Below are 19,720 nucleotides of genomic sequence, written 5' to 3'. Positions count from 1 at the left end.
GCAACAACAGGAATGCAATCAAGGGAGAATGTGCGGTTTGTAAGACAATTAAGTTTAGATTTGTAAAAAAAAAAGTAGAACCGGAGGAGACATCGCAACCTCCTTAACAAATCTGCCTGGAGCTCCCTGGGCGAAATATCCCGGAGAGAAACATTTACCAGGATATAATTACTGCGGACCTGGTACAAGGCTAGATATAAGACTTAACGATAATAATCAACCAAATCCTGGCGAGGATCCAGTAAACGCCATCGATAACGCATGCTACTATCACGATCTTGCATATCGTAGCGGAGATTTACAACAAAGACATCTCGCTGATATTAAATTAATTCACGCAATAGATGCTATTCCTGATAAAAATTTCAAAGAGAAATTGGCAACTTGGTTAATAAAAGGCGCGATGAAAGGTAAATTAGTACTAGGTGCTGGTAATTTATAATGGAGCAAATATATTATTCTCCGCGAGGATTCTGGAAAGGAAAATCAGCAATAGACAAACTTGCTAAGGCAGCAAAAGTAAAGCAATCTGTCGCTGAATCGTGGCTATCGAGGCAAGCAGTTTGGCAAATTTATCTTCCTCCGCCTAAGAAAATATCATATGCGAGTTTCTCTGTCAGCGTCCCTAATGAAGTCCATCAGGCTGATCTTATGTTTCTTCCTTACGATACCGTTGACGGAGTTACATACAAATATGTTTTGACGGTTGTTGATATTGCAAGTAGGTACAAGGAAGCGGAACCGTTATCGAATAAAACAGCAACAGATATTGCTAAGGCGTTTAGCGAAATTTATTCACGATCTCCATTAACATGGCCGAAGCTTCTCCAGGTTGATCCAGGTCGAGAATTTCTTGGCGCGGTTACTTCACTGATGAAAAAGAATAATGTTAAAATCCGTCGCGGTATTGTAGGTGTTCATCACAATCAAGCTATCGTTGAGAGATTCAATAAAACTCTTGCAGAACGATTATTCGGATATCAGTACGCGAGAGAATTTATTCAAGATAAACGATCTCACGATTGGGTAACAAGATTACCTCACGTGATTAACGCGCTAAATAATGAAGTAACACGAACGATATCAATGAAACCCGCAATTGCAATTACAAAAACAAAAATACCACTAAAGCGAGATTCTACTATTCCACCTGTGCTAGGTAGCGTTATTGTAAGGTATTTATATAAGGAGGGAGAAGCCGAGGGTGGCAGAAAAAGAGCAACTGATCCAAACTGGAGTGTTACGACACATAAAATATCAGCTGTAACAAGATCATCAGGAAGGCCAGCGATTTATTTTCTAGATTCACTAGCGCCACAACGCGGATTTACCAAAGAAGAATTACAAATAATACCAAAGGATACTCAATTACCACCATCGTCGTTAATGTGAAATTTAATCCTACCCAACTGAGATAATTTTCTTACTCGAGACACAGCTAGATAAACTAAATTTGACCAGGAAATTCTATCATCAACAATCCAAACTTGACTATCTACTGTTAATCCCTGTGACGAGTGTATCGTTGCTGCGTATCCGAGTTTCCATGGCGATCTTTCTGCGTTTATTGCATCATTGACAAGATTAATATCAACGAAAATAATATCATTCAAAACTAATATTTTTTCTTCTCCACATGGCAAAATAACATTGATATTTTGTTTTCTAGTATCAGTTGGCCTATAACACAACGGCACCTGCAACGTTGGAAATTTCTCACAGTGAAGCTTAAATAGTATTTCTTGAATATTATCACGAATAATTTTTCTGCTAGCAACGATCAAATGATCTGGACGCCACAAATTTAGAAAATTATCCATCGAAGTTTCGTCAATTATTTTTCTCATCACATCACATTGAAATTTATTAGGTTGCAATCGAATCATTTTTTTAAACTCAGTTAGTAAAATATCATTAGATCTATAATCAGCGTCAATTTCTTCATAATAATCTACAAAATTTCTAAGCCACCTGTGAGGAGATTCACCATCAATAGGATCAGGTTGGCCGTGATCGCCGCACATTATTACTGCAGTATTTTTTTCTTCTAGCCAACTCAGGAATAATTTTAACATAACTAAATTTACCGTGCAAATTTCATCAAATATTATAATCTTGTTGATATATTTATTTCCCATTCGAGCCGGATCCCACAATCCACCACTATATTTGAAATAACTGTGATAAGTACAAGAACTAACGCCACGTTGTTTTATTTCTCGCGCTAATCTGTGAGTTGGAGTCAACACGATCATATCAGAGTTTGAAAATAAGTTTATTGCTCGTGTTGTTTTACCACTACCGCCAGGACCATTTAGGTAAACGAATTTGTTTCGTGAAATTGGATCAAACACTGATACTGCTGTTGATACTTCATCGCATTTATCTTTATGAAATTTATCGCAATCTTCTACATCCGCGTCCTCACAATAATCTAGAATATCCTCGTTTTTTATTCTCCAAGTTCCCCAAGAACCATCGGTGATTAAATTTTCTAATCTGCACTGGAATTTCTTATCGATATAAAATGAATCCGTTGCAACCCTTACCGCGATATCAGAAAATTTATTTATCATTGACAGCAAATTAATACTCACATAGGCGAGCATTGATGATCTTAAATGAGTATACTGCGCGGATTCTCCATCGAGATAAGTTATCACTGTTCCTAATTTTTCTCCATCAATAATAATATTTTCTCTACTGCAAAATATTCCACGAGACACCGTATCGGCAATAATAAAATCCATCTCAGCATCATTGATAAATAACCTAGCGTGGCGATGTTTATGATCAACTGATCCTCCTTGAGTAAATTTACCAATTATTTTTCTTCCAATATCTTTCGCGTTCTCACAATCCGTGGGTAACCACACCTCGGTCTGCTTTCTATACGATATAATCGCTTCACTTACCGTCAATGATATCAACATCGACGAATCCAGCATATATCTCAACAGCACTATGGGAATCCATCTTCGCTGAGATAAATGCCGACCAAACCAAATATAACAAATTTTATGCAAATTTTCAGCAAGTTCGAATGAAGTAACATGAGCGAATCCGGTCATAACAAAATCGGGTAATGGTCCGTTGATTGCAACTCTCGTCATCTCGTTGGTAGGATGGCCGAATTTAGCAAAGTAATCTGCACAATCGCCATACCCAAGGAAACTTCCAGGATAGCATGCGCTCATATCAACGGAGATCATATCTTCGAAATTGTATTTTGTATTCCACAATCCTCCGTGACCGTATTCGATACAACTAAGTTGAATATCATTAAGAAACTCATTCCTTGTAGGTTTCCACGAATTTCTCTCTCTGGCGGCGTGAGCGGCAACAGATGGAACAGTAAAGCAATTTGTCAGCAACCGATCTGGATTTGACGAATACTTCTCCGCGATATTTTTCATCGAATCGTGTAATAGTTCATCACGGTAAATATCTCCGCACGGCAAAATAAACTGATCATATTTTTCTTCGCTGGAAAATAACCAAACTGATATTGGATCGGACTTGGCTAATAATTTGATATATCGGAACATTGCATCAGCGTCATTAACGGGATAGAATTTAACAACACGATCTCGTGGAAATATCATTACCGACTGAGTCCACGCGTGTGAGTTATGATCAACAATTTCGATTGGTGTTCCTCGGGATTTATACGGCGACGAGTATAATATTTCACCCGATAGCGTTTTAACCGTAATAGGAAATTTAAGTTTCTTACTTAACGCAGCAACATCGTCAATTGATGCGCCATCAACAACTGTCTTTGCCCATGAATTAATTTTATCCAATCTCAATTGGGTTAGACCGGATCCGCGACGAGCATTTTTCATGTGCTCGATAACTCTCTCAGCTACGCAATTTATCATCGGAGATTCTTTCATCGCTGGTAGATTTTTCGCGTCAGGATTATTATTCAGCCGATAAATTCCATAAACAACAGCACTAGAAGGATACGCCCTAGCATAATAAGGACCATCAATTCCCAATAACAATCCTGGTTTCGAATTCTTATCAAGAACGACGTTTTTCTTACCACCGCGTACTGGATCTCGTTTGTCGCGAATAATCCAAGTATCGTCCGGCATTTGTGCAATAAATTTTATTCCAAAGATAAATCGCTCATCTTTGTGTTCAGATTTTATGTGTTCGATTATCTTCTTCGCTCGCTCTAAATTCATAGTAGCATCAACAAAATTAGTTTTCCACGTTGACCAAGTATGAATCGCTCCATCATCAAAAAATTCTTTCTTTGCACGATCTACTTCAGGAATTATATATTCTGCCTCATCAAGATCAAATAAATCCATTATTATATTTTAGACAAATATCTAATTATATAATGAATCAATGTTCATGGATAATAGTTGGATCAACAAAATCATGTGACAAATCCTGTAGAGGTGAATATTGCGGTGCTCATATATATGAAGTTCGACGAGGCAATAAAGGACCACAGCGATGTTTAGTTTGCCAAGTTGGCATTCGAGGAAGGACTCGATTATGTTTCTCCTGTGGAGGGAAAAAATATCGTGAGTTACGGAGATATTATGAAAAAAGATCCTCCTCGGTAATAAAATGCGAAGAAGATTATATTAATCGTTTCAGAGCAAATTTCGATTTAAACAAAGAGAATATCATATATGGAAATGAAATCAGCGATTCCCATGAGTGAATATAAATCGCATCCCATCATCGAAGGTTACGAAGCATCTGAGGATGGTAATGTCAGAAACATCAAAACAAAGAAACGTGTTGGTAGTATTTGTAATTCGGGATATCTCAAATTTACAGTCCATAAAAGAAATGAAAGAACAGAATGTTATTCGAATCATAGATTTGTGTTCGAGTGTTATTACGGACCAATAGATATCGGACTTGTTATTGACCACATTGACGGTAATAAACTTAACAATAAACTTTCCAATCTGCGCGCGGTAACCCAGAGTGAAAATTGTAGGGTTGGTAATAACCGTGGATTTCCTAATTATTCGAGGACTGTTAAATCAGTGAATCAAACAACAGGTGAGGAAATCGCGTTTACATCGATGTCTGCAGCAGCAAAACATTTCGTTATTGACTCGCATTCAGTAAAACGAGTGGCAGAAGGAAAATACAACGCAACATTTTCTTATGATGCTGATTCGTGGATCAAATTCTCCTATGTACCAATAATATTTGATTCGGAGAGTGACGAAGAATAATTGAATATCTCCGCAAAACAAAAAAAAAAGATTAATTTTGAAAATTTCCCTGGATTTTATTTATTTTTTTCGCCCATTTTTTCCTGGGAGATAGATTTAACAAATTCACTTGCGATTTAAAAATCAGAGATTCTCACGATTTCACCAAAAGATTGATACTTACAGTTTCTCCGCGTATATCAAGTAAATTTCCTTTTTGATCCGTTAGTTTGAAATTTATTCTTGTCAATAATCGATTATGACATCGCAGGTAAAACGGATTCATTGGTTCTTTTATTATCAAGTAACCGGGAGATGCGCTAGGTGAAAATGAATATAAAATAAAACCCTGATGGGCTTGATTTGACTCTGACGCATCAGTATTATAACTACCCTCGACAACATCCGCGTGAAGATAAATCGCGATAACTTCCGTTATATTAACGATACCCGGCGATATATGTCGTCCAAGTTTGGAAGGATCATTATTGTGTTTAAGAATCAATTCTGAATGTATTTTTTTGGTCCATGAAGCATATAATTTCGGAAATAAATCATCGATGGTATCAGTGACGGATTTTCTCATCGCATCAAAATCAGAATTAGGAAATTTAAATTTTGGCAGTGTTTCCTCGGTTAATTCAAATACTCTCATGAATTTTTGTTTCTCACCCGAGTTCTTGATCAACTCGAATTTGCTGATAGGAAGAACATAGTCGGCAATTGATATATCGTCGACTATCGCCTGAATAAACATATCATGATAATATTCAATATCATTCGCGAGTTGATTTAAAATCTTCACGTGCTTTATAATTTCGCTACATGAACTAGATTTATTTAGGATGCATTCATGAAATGATCCTCGCAATAAATTTAATTGTAATTCGTGTTCTTGAATAAACTCGTCTAGTGTTCTTCTTACCAAGATACCGTCTATGGGGGCTATTATCCTGTTAATGTGGGTAGCGTCGAAGATTTTCACATCTGGGGGGATTTTAGGAAGAGGCAGCCATGAGAGAATTCTTTCGTTAATAAAAGTGAAAGCGAATATTACTAGGTTAATTTTGTGGTTATTCATGAGATTGATGGCGCTGTGGATCAGAGGTTTGTGTTTGATATCTCCATACCATCCTTCGTTGGTTGTAAAATCTTCCTTTTTTGGTTCCGGTAGTTCTGGAAGGGTTTCATCATACCAACCTGGAATAATAACATCCGATTTCTTTGGTTTTATCAGAGGTGCGACCTCGGGCCAACCTAATACGGTTCTAATCGACGATTGGTAAATATCAACAATATACGGCGATTTTACTTCGATGATCGATGACAATGTTGGTTCGTGCGCAGATATCTTTATGCCCGGTTTAGCATCGCCGGTTAAATTTGATATTCTAGTGGTAAACTCATTATTCAGCTGATCAATTTCATAACTGCCCGTTGGTATACCAACGACGATCCAATCGGGTGTTCCATCGGGTTTATTTTTATTTGCAAAAACAAGTGAATTATTTGGCATCAAATTACCGAATAATTTTGATCTAACATTAGGCCAGCTGTTGTAGACGCGTAATTGTGTTAATGCAATTTCGTTAACGTTAATTGGTGTTGAGAAATTAATACTAAACTCGGGTTTCTTTGAACTTAGCGATATTAACGTTGTTGTCGGCGGCGTCGTGTTTGTCACGATCTGGGCTAACTCGGACATTATTAATATTCATTTGTTCAATCTCCGAGTAAATACTAATCATTGAAGAAAATTCTAGATCGGATATAATACCATCGTTGAGACTTTCAGAAAGTAACAATGATAACTTCGAGTACGCGTCATTGATTTTAGTTAGTTTATTTTTGTACAAAGATAATTTCTCACTTGTGCACGAGGATATCTTTTTCGCGATGATATTAAGAACACCCGCGATTGCTGTTGTTGACGAGATTATTATTGTTGCAACGATTGGCGCTATCATTGTTACCGCGGATAGAATTATTCCTGCACCAGCGACCACAGCAGATACCGCGTACACTGCAACATCAATGATAACTAATTTGCGCTGGTATTTATTTATTTTTGTTTGATAATCGTCAAGTTGTTTTCGCAACGAATCCTGCCATGATCTCGCCTGATTGTAACGGTAATCCGATGCGGTCATTTATTAATCTACGATAACAATTGCGGAATTACTGCCTATATTCGGATAAAAATTCGAAAATTGCAAAATACTTCACCGGTCCCATGGTGGTTCTATCTGGCGGTTCTAGCGTGAATGTTGGATTGCCATATTCACTTAACGAAATAATAAAAAATCCAGGGCAGAATTCATAAATTTTATTATTCTGATCCGGTTGTACCTTAAATTTTATATCGGAGATAATATGTGCTCGATATACGCCAGCAATTGGCGCGGTAAAGCTAAATGTGTTATTCTGGGGTGTCCAGGTAAGATTATTTATGGTTAACACAAATGTTAGATTGCATCGTATAATTCTGTCTATCAAATGATCTGGCACATAAAATTTCGCCAATCTTGGGATATTCAATGACGATATTTTTGTGTTGATATTGTTAATTTTTGTGGTTATTTCGATAATTTCCTTATCTAATTGCTTTACGTCAGTGACGTGACCAGTTTTATCGACGGATTGATCAATTTTTGCTGTTGCAGCAAGAAGTTTCGTGTTTAAATCTCGAATTTCTCCGTCGTACGTTGATATATCTAACTTTTGACGCGCTAATTCACGTACCACGTTAATTTCATCGTTGATGGATTTTATTTGTCCTTGCATCACGTTAATCCCCTTGGTAAATTCAGGAACAACAACATCGCCGAGTTTAATAATTTCCTCGTTGATTTTTTTGCTGAGATCGTCGATTGATGGTTTCTCACCCATCGAGATATTTACTTCGTTAATTTTGGCAAGAATATTAGTAATTTCCTCGTTGATTTTTTTTATTTTTTTGTTGAGATCGTCGATTGATGTTTTATCGATTTTCTGACTCATCGAGATATTTACTTCGTTAATTTCGGCAAGAATATTAGTAATTTCCTCGTTGATTTTTTTTATTTTCTCGCTGAGATCGTCATCGGCTTTCTTATTTGCTAGTTCGTTTGCGGCGGAGGAAGTATCACTGGATGTTTTTATATTCTCGTCAAATTTTTTGCTAAATTTATCTAAAACATCGTCAAGTTTTTTAAGGTCGTTATTTAGCCTGTTAAGTCTTTTTGTCATTCTGTCCTGAAGATCGTCGTGTAATGCTTTATCGGCCTTCAGGGGTAACTTTGCTATAATATCGGCGATATCAGCAACAGATTTTAATACCATCTCCGATTGGCGAGTAAATTGACTAATATGATCGCGGTATTCGTCTCGCTTGATTATGTCAGTTATTTTGACGTTGCTAGTTTGTAATCGCCCTTCTGCATTTTGAAATACAGCAACTTCACCAGGATCAACTTCTGACAGCGATAAAAGATTGCTAATATCGCTCTTAGTTGCAAACTTTGATGTATCGATGTCGACTGCATCTTTTTTTTCTTTCCTAAAGAGAGATCTACCGTAAATGTCAACCATGATATTTATCTACGGTATATTCAAATAAAATTTTGCGATAAGGATTGGATGATTTTGAAATTGCATCAAGGACGTTAATTGACTCCGGACCGCATATTGGTGGATCTGCTAATGTTTGTGTTGGAAGTGTTGAATACCAAACCGGAAGTTTTAGTTTTGACACATATTTGATAAATTCATTTGGCGGTGCTAATCCATATGAGTCGAAGTAAATAACTTCGCGAGGATTAATCGCGTAAGCAACCCAGTGAGTGCCAGGACCGGAATTTTTATCGAGATTTATTATTCCTGTCTCGGTACGATTCGGTTTATCTGGTAGTTGATCTCGCATAAATACGCCTCTGAAAAATTTTATTTTCTTTTTTTTTGCTTCACTGATTAAATCTAAATTTGAGGCTGGTAGGCTCGACTTAGACCGGATCCGTATGGGGGACGTCTTAGGTAAAGACCGGATCCTTGTTGCGGCTGCATCAATTTTGCGAGAAGGGGAAGAAGCGGAAATATCCCTCCCTTTTTTTTGCGATATCTTCCTCCGACGACCTTTCTTCCTAATGCAGAACCTATCCCTCCAAGTGCACCTAATCCTACTGCCTTTGCAATCGCGGGAGCCGCCGCAGCTATCAATCCTGGAATAGCGGCGAATAAAGGAAAAATACCACCTACTTTGATCATATCTCTGATTGCACCTATCGAGAGATTCAAGCGAATACCAGTATTTGCTGATCTGGCTCTGGTGAAATGTCCATGTTGATTTTTAGTTAACGATAGTTTGTTAGGTCCACCGTGAAGTTGATTACTTTTTAAGGTTAAACTTAAACCTCGTCGCGCTGTTGTTGCTGCATGAAGTTTTTTCACCTGACCGGGAGTCAGAGTTACGCTGACGTGATCGTATGGCATTATTAATAATCACTTAATCTAAATTTAGAATTTTGTTACATGTTCTCTACGGGTGCATCGATGACTCTCATTCTTCCACTAATACCTTCTAGGATCATTGTTCTATCACTAAGAATAACTGCGATTGCTCTTGCTGGTCCTCCTGTGTTAATTCTGGCTTTGAAATGAATATCAACGACAGACTGCTTTACTAAATCGAGATGTTCCAAGGAAAAGTAATAGATGGGATAGAGAGTATTAAAATCTAACTGTGATATTTGCAATCCGGTATCAATATTTTGATCACGTCCCATAAAACTTAATAATCGATGATACGCGCGTGCCGTCGAATTGTTCTCAAAATCGATGGCTATTTCCTCGGATGGCTCCTGTTGGCCATTTATTCTCAACGATACATTTGTTGCCTCTAATCTATCGAATATCATGTTACTATGTAATTGATCGTCTCTAATCATGCTTTGCAGAGCAACAAAGATATGTCTAGGTGCGGAAGAGCCTTGCTGTGAAGCAATTCGCCAAGTAAATATTCCGTCCAAATTAACATTTTCGTTGGAGTCAGTCATTGTTGTCAACCAAGACATGATGGATTTTCCTCCTTGATTCATAAATGATAATAATTTTTCTTCTATGATCATCGATGGAACTATTGCTGGCATCCACAAGGTAATTTTTTCAAGGACAACTTTACCAGGATCACCAGGATCTCGCCAAATGGCTCTGTCATCATTGGCATCTCGAACGAAAGATATCGTATGCTTCGCTCCGTAAATAACTTTTCTGAAATGTCTGCAAAATCCAAAAATATGAGATAATGGAATTGCACAGGAGAATTTTCGTTCATCTCCCTTCAACATATTTTTTCTTATGGCAAATCCAAGATTGTAATTGCCATTGGGGGCAATCATCGCTGAACGAACATCAGCGGGGTTGCCAGCGAAGTCTACCGGTCTACCAATATCAAATGGTAAATGTTCAGGGTAGTTGGAATTATCCTTGGCAAACATCATACTAGGACCGGCTGATCTGGTAAAATCATCCGAGTATCTTGCTAGACCTATGATAGTCGTTGCTATATCAACGTTGTTCGTAATTGATTCAATCTCTCTTCCATCAATCATGTAAGTGGCATTCTTGAATAATGCCATGATACCATTATTGACAAAACCAACACCAAAATTTGCATCGTAGTTGGTACCATCAGCTGCCTTTACAATTTTTCCAACAAATTCGATATACGCCTCAGATGGAAGAAAATATCTTGTTGTATCGTGGACTTGAATTTCCTTCCGATTTCTTGAATCTGGCTCAACTACATCGTACGAGAAATACTGAAAATCTCGCACTGATGTATCCCTACCTACTGGCTCGTCCATATCAAATACTTCATTTGACACTTGTGCGAACATTTATTACTAATAATATCGTTTAAAACGAAGACCACTACCTGAAACAAAACTTGTATTTGCTAAATTTGTATTAGCAACATTCTGTGCTGGATTTATATTAGCAACTTCCTGCACTAGATTTGTTATAGCAGCTTCCTGTGCTAGATCATTTATTTTTTTATTTGCCGCATCATTTATGGCCTTACTGACTTCAGGTGGCATTTCGCTGGTAATGGGTAATTTAACAGGTTGCTTTTTGCGTACTAAACTTAATATTTTATTTTTGATAGCGTTGAAGCCTTTACTGGCCAAATTACCGATACCAGAAACAGCAGTCTCACCAATCTTTCCTATCGCTTTCAACCCAAATTGCTTAATCACGGGTCCAATTTTAGGTATTACTCGAGTAACGAGACTTCCAATGATATCGCCGAATCCATTACCGTGAATATATTTGTATACTGGCAATCGAGAGTTTACTATGCGGACCTGATTAGGTCTGCGCTGATGTTTATGAATAATCATATTATTTCAATTGTATTGATTTAATCAATGAGTTCATCGACAAACTCCTTGTAAATGTGAGAATCGATGATACCACCACGGAATAATCGCTGACAAATATCTGATGCTTCGTTGACTATCTCACGGGAGTTATTTCCGGCTCGCTTTCCTCCGATTAATACTTCGAGGCGAGATACATCGTTGACAACACTATCGGGACAAACTGAATATCCACTTCCTGTTTTTTTTGTTTCTGGAGATTCCAATGGCGTTACGTAAAATAAATCGTCTGACGGCGTTGAAGATTTCTTCTCCTCTGATGATGATCCCGGCGATGTTCCCGACGACGTCCGTGGTGAATATATTTCTGGTGGAGATGGGGGAGTCCCAGCCGGGTGTCTTTCTAGTTTTTTACCCTCAGGATCGTATAATAAATATTTCTCAGTGGGACCCCTGTAGTTTGAAGCTGTTGGTTCCGGAGGTGGGTCCATATACCAGGGGCGTTCTACGTGAGGATAAAACTTTTCACGTATTTCAGGAAATTCAATAGAGTGGCGAATATCAAAGGAGGATGAATCAGAACTTTCATCTTTAGGTGACGAACTTTTACTTTTAGGTGATGAACTTTTACTTTTAGGTGATGAACTTTTACTTTTAGGTGGCAAACCCTCAGGTGGTTGTCCTGAAGGGGTATGGAAGGAAGGAGGAGGAAACTGGGGGATAAATGTCTCTTTCGCCATTACAGGTGATTGACGAATTTTATACTTCTCATCTATTATTTCTCTTCTTTTGTTACCAACATCCCTTATAAATTTCATAAAACTTTTATCTCCATAAACTACTGGTTTTTTCAAACTACCAAAATACATTACCGCCAGCCATTCAGCATCTTCAGTGATTTTATCAAAAATTTCTCCCTTCAAAAAAAATCTTTTATTATCTTCAGAATCATCCGCAGCCATTCCAACTGTTGAATCATAGTTACTGATTAAATGCGAAATTCCACTCCTCAAATAGTTATCGGCGGATAAATTAGGATCGAATTCATACAAATCAACAGCGGGTGATTTGGATTCATCACTCTGATCTTTTTTCTTTTTCGATTTTCTCTCCTTTTTCTGAGGTGGAGTTCTTTCTTTTGGTCTAGCTCCTAATTCCTCTGGTTGAATTATTGGCTCCTGTGGTTGAATATCTTCCTGTGGTGCTGCTTTTCTTCCTCGTTTTTTAGGTGTTGGTCTAACTCCTAATTCCTCTGGTTGAAATATTGGCTCCTGTGGTTGAATATCTTCCTGTAGTGTTTCTTTTCTCCCTCGTTTTTTAGTTTTTTCCTTCTTCTCCTGTTGTTTTCTTTCTTTCTCCTCTTGTTTTCTTTTGTCCGCTACTTGCTTATTAAATCTTTGTGTATCTCTTGCCGCTTCTAAAAATCTTCTGTAACGCGGATCCGTTACTACACTCACATGTGTTTTTCCCGTATAAACTTTATATACCATGCTGTACCAATTATCACGAGTCCCATATCTTTTTTTTCCTATTGGAGTCAAATATTCATTTCGATCGCTAAAATAATTTTCCGCAAAATCACCAATTTGTTCTATAGTATACAATGCCGAGAGAGGTCGCGATATCATATTCCATCCCTCCTCGGTAAAATTTTCTCTTAAATTCTCAATATTAAACTTTCCTTTTATCATTAAAGGTTTTCCTTTTCCAGGTTTTTTTCCTCCAGGTTGTCCTCCATCATCAATTGCAAGTTGTTGCGCCGCTGCTGCTATTGCTAATCGCTCGGGTAATGTTCGTGATTGATCCTCAATACCTTTCAACATAGGAAATATTCCACGTTTTCTGGCATCTGGATCTTTTTCGTCGCCATATACAACCTGTTCAATTGTTCCGGTCACTGGCTTCAACCATTTTGCCGAAGTTTCTGAAATTCCATGTTGCATATCTTCGTAACCACGAACATTTCTCTTAAATAATCGTTTTGTCGGAATTAGCTTCTTTAATGCCGCTAATTGATCTCGCGCTAATCTAGCAGATTGAGGCTCTCCAACTGTGCTAACTTTTCGACTCATCTTATTTTCAACTATATTGTTTTATTGTGAAATAAAATTAGTATCCGCAGTCGGAATTTGCAATGCCAAATAAATTTTACAATACCCCCCCCAAAAAAGATGCCATTTTTTTTATGCCTGAAAATGCAAATTTGGGGGGAATTTTTCGGATTATTTCGCGTAGGAGGCTTTATTTTTGAATTCTGAGGGTTCTACGGAAATTATTTGTCTAGAAGGGTTAATTTCGTCTGTGCCAGGGGGTCTGTAGAACTTCCCTGCTGCTAAACGTATGAGCTTTTTCGTTGTAAATTATGTAATGAGTTACTAAATTAATGTATTTATTCAAGTCTTATACATACCAATGACATTAATTTAAAAAAAAAATTGTTTGCTATAGTTTTACAATTTAAATACCTTAGCCACAAAAGTATTAGGAGACATAAAGTGATATTTATTTTATAGATTGATTTGAATGTATTTATTCATATGAAATGCATTTAACACACTCAACTAATCATCAAGTTCTGGATATTACTAAAAGTTTTTAGTCTTAGAATGATTTGCACCTGACATAAATTATTAAAATGCAATTACTTTTCGATGTGTATGAAGTGACAACTACCATAAAAATATTGTTTAAATTTGTACATATTTCATCATTTTATAACTCGTTACAGATTCTTGGAATCCAGAATAAACTCCTTAGATATGTGTACATTATTCGTCCCCTATTGTTGGAACGCTATAGGGAAATAATGGAAGACAACAGCAGGCACACGCCATGAAAAGAATAACAGTTCACGCATAAAATTGCACTTTTATGAGTCCGACTATCATCATCGTTATCATCATCATCATCATCATCATCATCATCATCATCATCATCATCATCTTTTGTTCTCTCTGGTACATAAGGTATTCACTGCAGCTCACAATCTATCAAGGTCTTGAGCTATGCGTTGTGCCTCCTCAACGACATGCAGATGATCTTAAGTACGATGTCCGAGGTTCTTTGCCAAGTCATGGCTGGTCATCCTCTTCTGAAATTTGCCATGAGAGTTCCAATCCAGGACATCGCGCATCCCTCTGCAAGATATGTCCAAGCCATATAAATCTGTCTATAGCATGAATATCAATTGAAAGAAGTTTAATATGTTAATTTGCCTACACCTTTACTCCCAACCCATATAAGCGTCTGAGTTAAACATTTTTTTTTTGTCCACGGTTGTTATGCTTCAATTCGATAATAATCAAAAAAGAACATCTAGTCTTGTTAATCAGCTTGTTTATTTTCGGGGGGGGGGGGGGAGTGTCAGCCAGGAAAATTAAAAGTTTACTTTTTTTAATAAAAAGTATTACTCCTCTCGTTTCTTGTTTTTCATCTGATGCTCTGTAAGAAACCCTATTTCCTAAAAGTAGCGTTATTCCATTGGCTAGATTTATTTTTAGCTTAAATTTAAACTGCTGAGAATCAGACAATGTTCCACTTCATATTATAATAATTAATAAATAAATAAGGTACTTTCTCCTAAACATTTTATTTGGGCATGAGGACTCTTGTATATTCTAGGGCATAATCTCCTACAGTACTGAGTTTAAGTAGTTTATGAAAGTGGTTTGGAGTAGTCGACTTATTTAGTACAGTTGAACGGACATTAAACTGCAACACTGCTTTCATTACGGAACGGTATTTTATAGTTCTAAGATACTTCAACACTGCTTTCACTGCGGTATTTTATAGTTCTAAGATACTTCAACACTGCTTTCATTACGGTATTTTATAGTTCTAAGATACTTCAACACTGCTTCCATTACGGTATTTTATAGTTCTAAGATACTTTAACACTGCCTTCATTGCGGTATTTTATAGTTCTAAGGTACTTCAACACTGCTTTCATTGCGGTATTTTATGGTTCAAAGGTACTTCAACACTGCTTTCATTACGGTATTTTATAGTTCTAAGATACTTCAACACTGCTTTCATTACGGTATTTTATAGTTCTAAGATACTTCAACACTGCTTTCATTACGGCATTTTATAGTTCTAAGGTACTTCAACACTGCTTTCATTACGGTATTTTATAGTTCTAAGATATTACAACACCACTTTGATTGCGGTATTTTATAGTTCTAAGACACTTCAACACTGCTTTCATTGCGGTATTTTATAGTTCTAAGATACTTCAACACTGCTTTCATTGCGGTATTTTATGGCTCTAAGATACTTCAACACTGCTTTCATTACGGTATTTTATAGTTCTAAGGTACTTCAACACTGCTTTCATTGCGGTATTTTATAGTTCTACGATATTACAACACCACTTTGATTGCGGTATTTTATGGTTCTAAGATACTTCAACACTGCTTTCATTACGGTATTTTATAGTTCTAAGGTACTTCAACACTGCTTTCATTACGGTATTTTATGGTTCTAAGATACTTCAACACTGCTTTCATTACGGCATTTTATAGTTCTAAGGTACTTCAACACTGCTTTCATTACGGTATTTTATAGTTCTAAGATACTTCAACACTGCTTTCATTACGGCATTTCATAGTTCTAAGGCACTTCAACACTGCTTTCATTACGGTATCTTATAGTTCTAAGGTACTTCAACACTGCTTTCATTACGGTATTTTATAGTTCTAAGATACTTCAACACTGCTTTCATTACGGCATTTTATAGTTCTAAGGTACTTCAACACTGCTTTCATTACGGTATTTTATAGTTCTACGATATTACAACACCACTTTGATTGCGGTATTTTATAGTTCTAAGACACTTCAACACTGCTTTCATTACGGTATTTTATGGTTCAAAGGTACTTCAACACTGCTTTCATTGCGGTATTTTATGGTTCTAAGGTACTTCAACACTGCTTTCATTACGGTATTTTATAGTTCTCAGATATTACAACACCACTTTGATTGCAGTATTTTATAGTTCTAAGACACTTGAACACTGCTTTAATTACGGTATTTTATAGTTCTAAGGTACTTCAACACTGCTTTCATTGCGGTATTTTATGGTTCAAAGGTACTTCAACACTGCTTTCATTGCGGTATTTTATGGTTCAAAGGTACTTCAACACTGCTTCCATTACGGTATTTTATAGTTCTAAGATACTTCAACACTGCTTTCATTGCGGTATTTTATAGTTCTAAGGTACTTCAACACTGCTTTCATTACGGTATTTTATAGTTCTAAGATACTTCAACACTGCTTCCATTACGGTATTTTATAGTTCTAAGATACTTTAACACTGCCTTCATTGCGGTATTTTATAGTTCTAAGGTACTTCAACACTGCTTTCATTGCGGTATTTTATGGTTCAAAGGTACTTCAACACTGCTTTCATTACGGTATTTTATAGTTCTAAGATACTTCAACACTGCTTTCATTACGGTATTTTATAGTTCTAAGATACTTCAACACTGCTTTCATTACGGCATTTTATAGTTCTAAGGTACTTCAACACTGCTTTCATTACGGTATTTTATAGTTCTAAGATATTACAACACCACTTTGATTGCGGTATTTTATAGTTCTAAGACACTTCAACACTGCTTTCATTGCGGTATTTTATAGTTCTAAGATACTTCAACACTGCTTTCATTGCGGTATTTTATGGTTCAAAGGTACTTCAACACTGCTTTCATTACTGTATTTTATAGTTCTAAGATATTACAACACCACTTTGATTGCGGTATTTTATAGTTCTAAGGTACTTCAACACTGCTTTCATTGCGATATTTTATAGTTCTAAGATACTTCAACACTGCTTTCATTGCGGTATTTCATGGTTCAAAGGTACTTCAACACTGCTTTCATTACGGTATTTTATAGTTCTAAGATACTTCAACACTGGTTTCATTACGGCATTTTATAGTTCTAAGGTACTTCAACACTGCTTTCATTGAGGTATTTTATGGTTCAAAGGTACTTCAACACTGCTTTCATTGCGGTATTTTATGGCTCTAAGATACTTCAACACTGCTTTCATTACGGTATTTTATAGTTCTAAGGTACTTCAACACTGCTTTCATTGCGGCATTTTATAGTTCTACGATATTACAACACCACTTTGATTGCGGTATTTTATGGTTCTAAGATACTTCAACACTGCTTTCATTACGGTATTTTATAGTTCTAAGGTACTTCAACACTGCTTTCATTGCGGTATTTTATGGTTCTAAGATACTTCAACACTGCTTTCATTACGGCATTTTATAGTTCAAAGGTACTTCAACACTGCTTTCATTGCGGTATTTTATGGTTCTAAGATACTTCAACACTGCTTTCATTACGGCATTTTATAGTTCTAAGGTACTTCAACACTGCTTTCATTACGGTATTTTATAGTTCTAAGATACTTCAACACTGCTTTCATTACGGCATTTTATAGTTCTAAGGTACTTCAACACTGCTTTCATTACGGTATTTTATAGTTCTACGATATTACAACACCACTTTGATTGCGGTATTTTATAGTTCTAAGACACTTCAACACTGCTTTCATTACGGTATTTTATGGTTCAAAGGTACTTCAACACTGCTTTCATTGCGGTATTTTATGGTTCTAAGATACTTCAACACTGCTTTCATTACGGTATTTTATAGTTCTAAGATATTACAACACCACTTTGATTGCGGTATTTTATAGTTCAAAAACACTTCAACACTGCTTTCATTACGGTATTTTATAGTTCTAAGGTACTTCAACACTGCTTTCATTGCGGTATTTTATGGTTCAAAGGTACTTCAACACTGCTTTCATTGCGGTATTTTATGGTTCAAAGGTACTTCAACACTGCTTCCATTACGGTATTTTATAGTTCTAAGATACTTCAACACTGCTTTCATTGCGGTATTTTATAGTTCTAAGGTACTTCAACACTGCTTTCATTACGGTATTGTATAGTTCTAAGACACTTCAACACTGCTTTCATTACGGCATTTTATAGTTCTAAGGTACTTCAACACTGCTTTCATTGCGGTATTTTATGGTTCTAAGATATTTCAACACTGCTTTCATTACGGCATTTTATAGTTCTAAGATACTTCAACACTGCTTTCATTGCGGTATTTTATGGTTCTAAGATACTTCAACACTGCTTTCATTACGGCATTTTATAGTTCTAAGGTACTTCAACACTGCTTTCATTACGGTATTTTATAGTTCTAAGACACTTCAACACTGCTTTCATTACGGCATTTTATAGTTCTAAGGTACTTCAACACTGCTTTCATTGCGGTATTTTATGGTTCTAAGATACTTCAACACTGCTTTCATTGCGGTATTTTATGGTTCAAAGGTACTTCAACACTGCTTTCATTACGGTATTTTATAGTTCTAAGACACTTCAACACTGCTTTCATTACGGCATTTTATAGTTCTACGATATTATAACACCACTTTGATTGCGGTATTTTATAGTTCTAAGATACTTCAACACTGCTTTCATTACGGCATTTTATAGTTCTAAGGTACTTCAACACTGCTTTCATTACGGTATTTTATAGTTCTAAGACACTTCAACACTGCTTTCATTACGGCATTTTATAGTTCTAAGGTACGTCAACACTGCTTTCATTGCGGTATTTTATGGTTCTAAGATACTTCAACACTGCTTTCATTGCGGTATTTTATGGTTCAAAGGTACTTCAACACTGCTTTCATTACGGTATTTTATGGTTCTAAGATACTTCAACACTGCTTTCATTACGGTATTTTATAGTTCTAAGGTACTTCAACACTGCTTTCATTGCGGTATTTTATGGTTCTAAGATACTTCAACACTGCTTTCATTACGGTATTTTATAGTTCTAAGGTACTTCAACACTGCTTTCATTGCGGTATTTTATGGTTCTAAGATACTTCAACACTGCTTTCATTGCGGTATTTTATGGTTCAAAGGTACTTCAACACTGCTTTCATTACGGTATTTTATAGTTCTAAGACACTTCAACACTGCTTTCATTACGGCATTTTATAGTTCTACGATATTATAACACCACTTTGATTGCGGTATTTTATAGTTCTAAGATACTTCAACACTGCTTTCATTACGGCATTTTATAGTTCTAAGGTACTTCAACACTGCTTTCATTAC

The 19,720-nt window shown here is 36.4% G+C and overlaps 1 long non-coding RNA gene across 2 annotated transcripts in view; it reads right to left on the bottom strand.

Annotated features, from left to right (window-relative positions):
• LOC149782570 (uncharacterized) overlaps positions 1-19,720 on the bottom strand; it is a 194,474-nt gene that overhangs the window by 4,124 nt on the left and 170,630 nt on the right. The window contains exon 5 of one of the 2 annotated variants that reach the window (XR_016414386.1): positions 14,539-14,691. This is a non-coding gene — a long non-coding RNA (uncharacterized LOC149782570). Of the gene's footprint in view, positions 1-14,538; positions 14,692-19,720 lie in introns of those variants that run through there. The other variant, XR_016414391.1, reaches the window with a different exon arrangement.

Source organism: Sinohyriopsis cumingii, chromosome 15 (assembly GCF_028554795.1).
Source record: "Sinohyriopsis cumingii isolate HCF-2022 chromosome 15, ASM2855479v2, whole genome shotgun sequence".
NCBI classification, from domain to species: Eukaryota; Metazoa; Mollusca; class Bivalvia; order Unionida; family Unionidae; genus Sinohyriopsis; species Sinohyriopsis cumingii.
The sequence above is the reverse complement of the archived record's forward strand: the minus strand, read 5'-3'. Positions and strand labels throughout refer to the sequence as shown.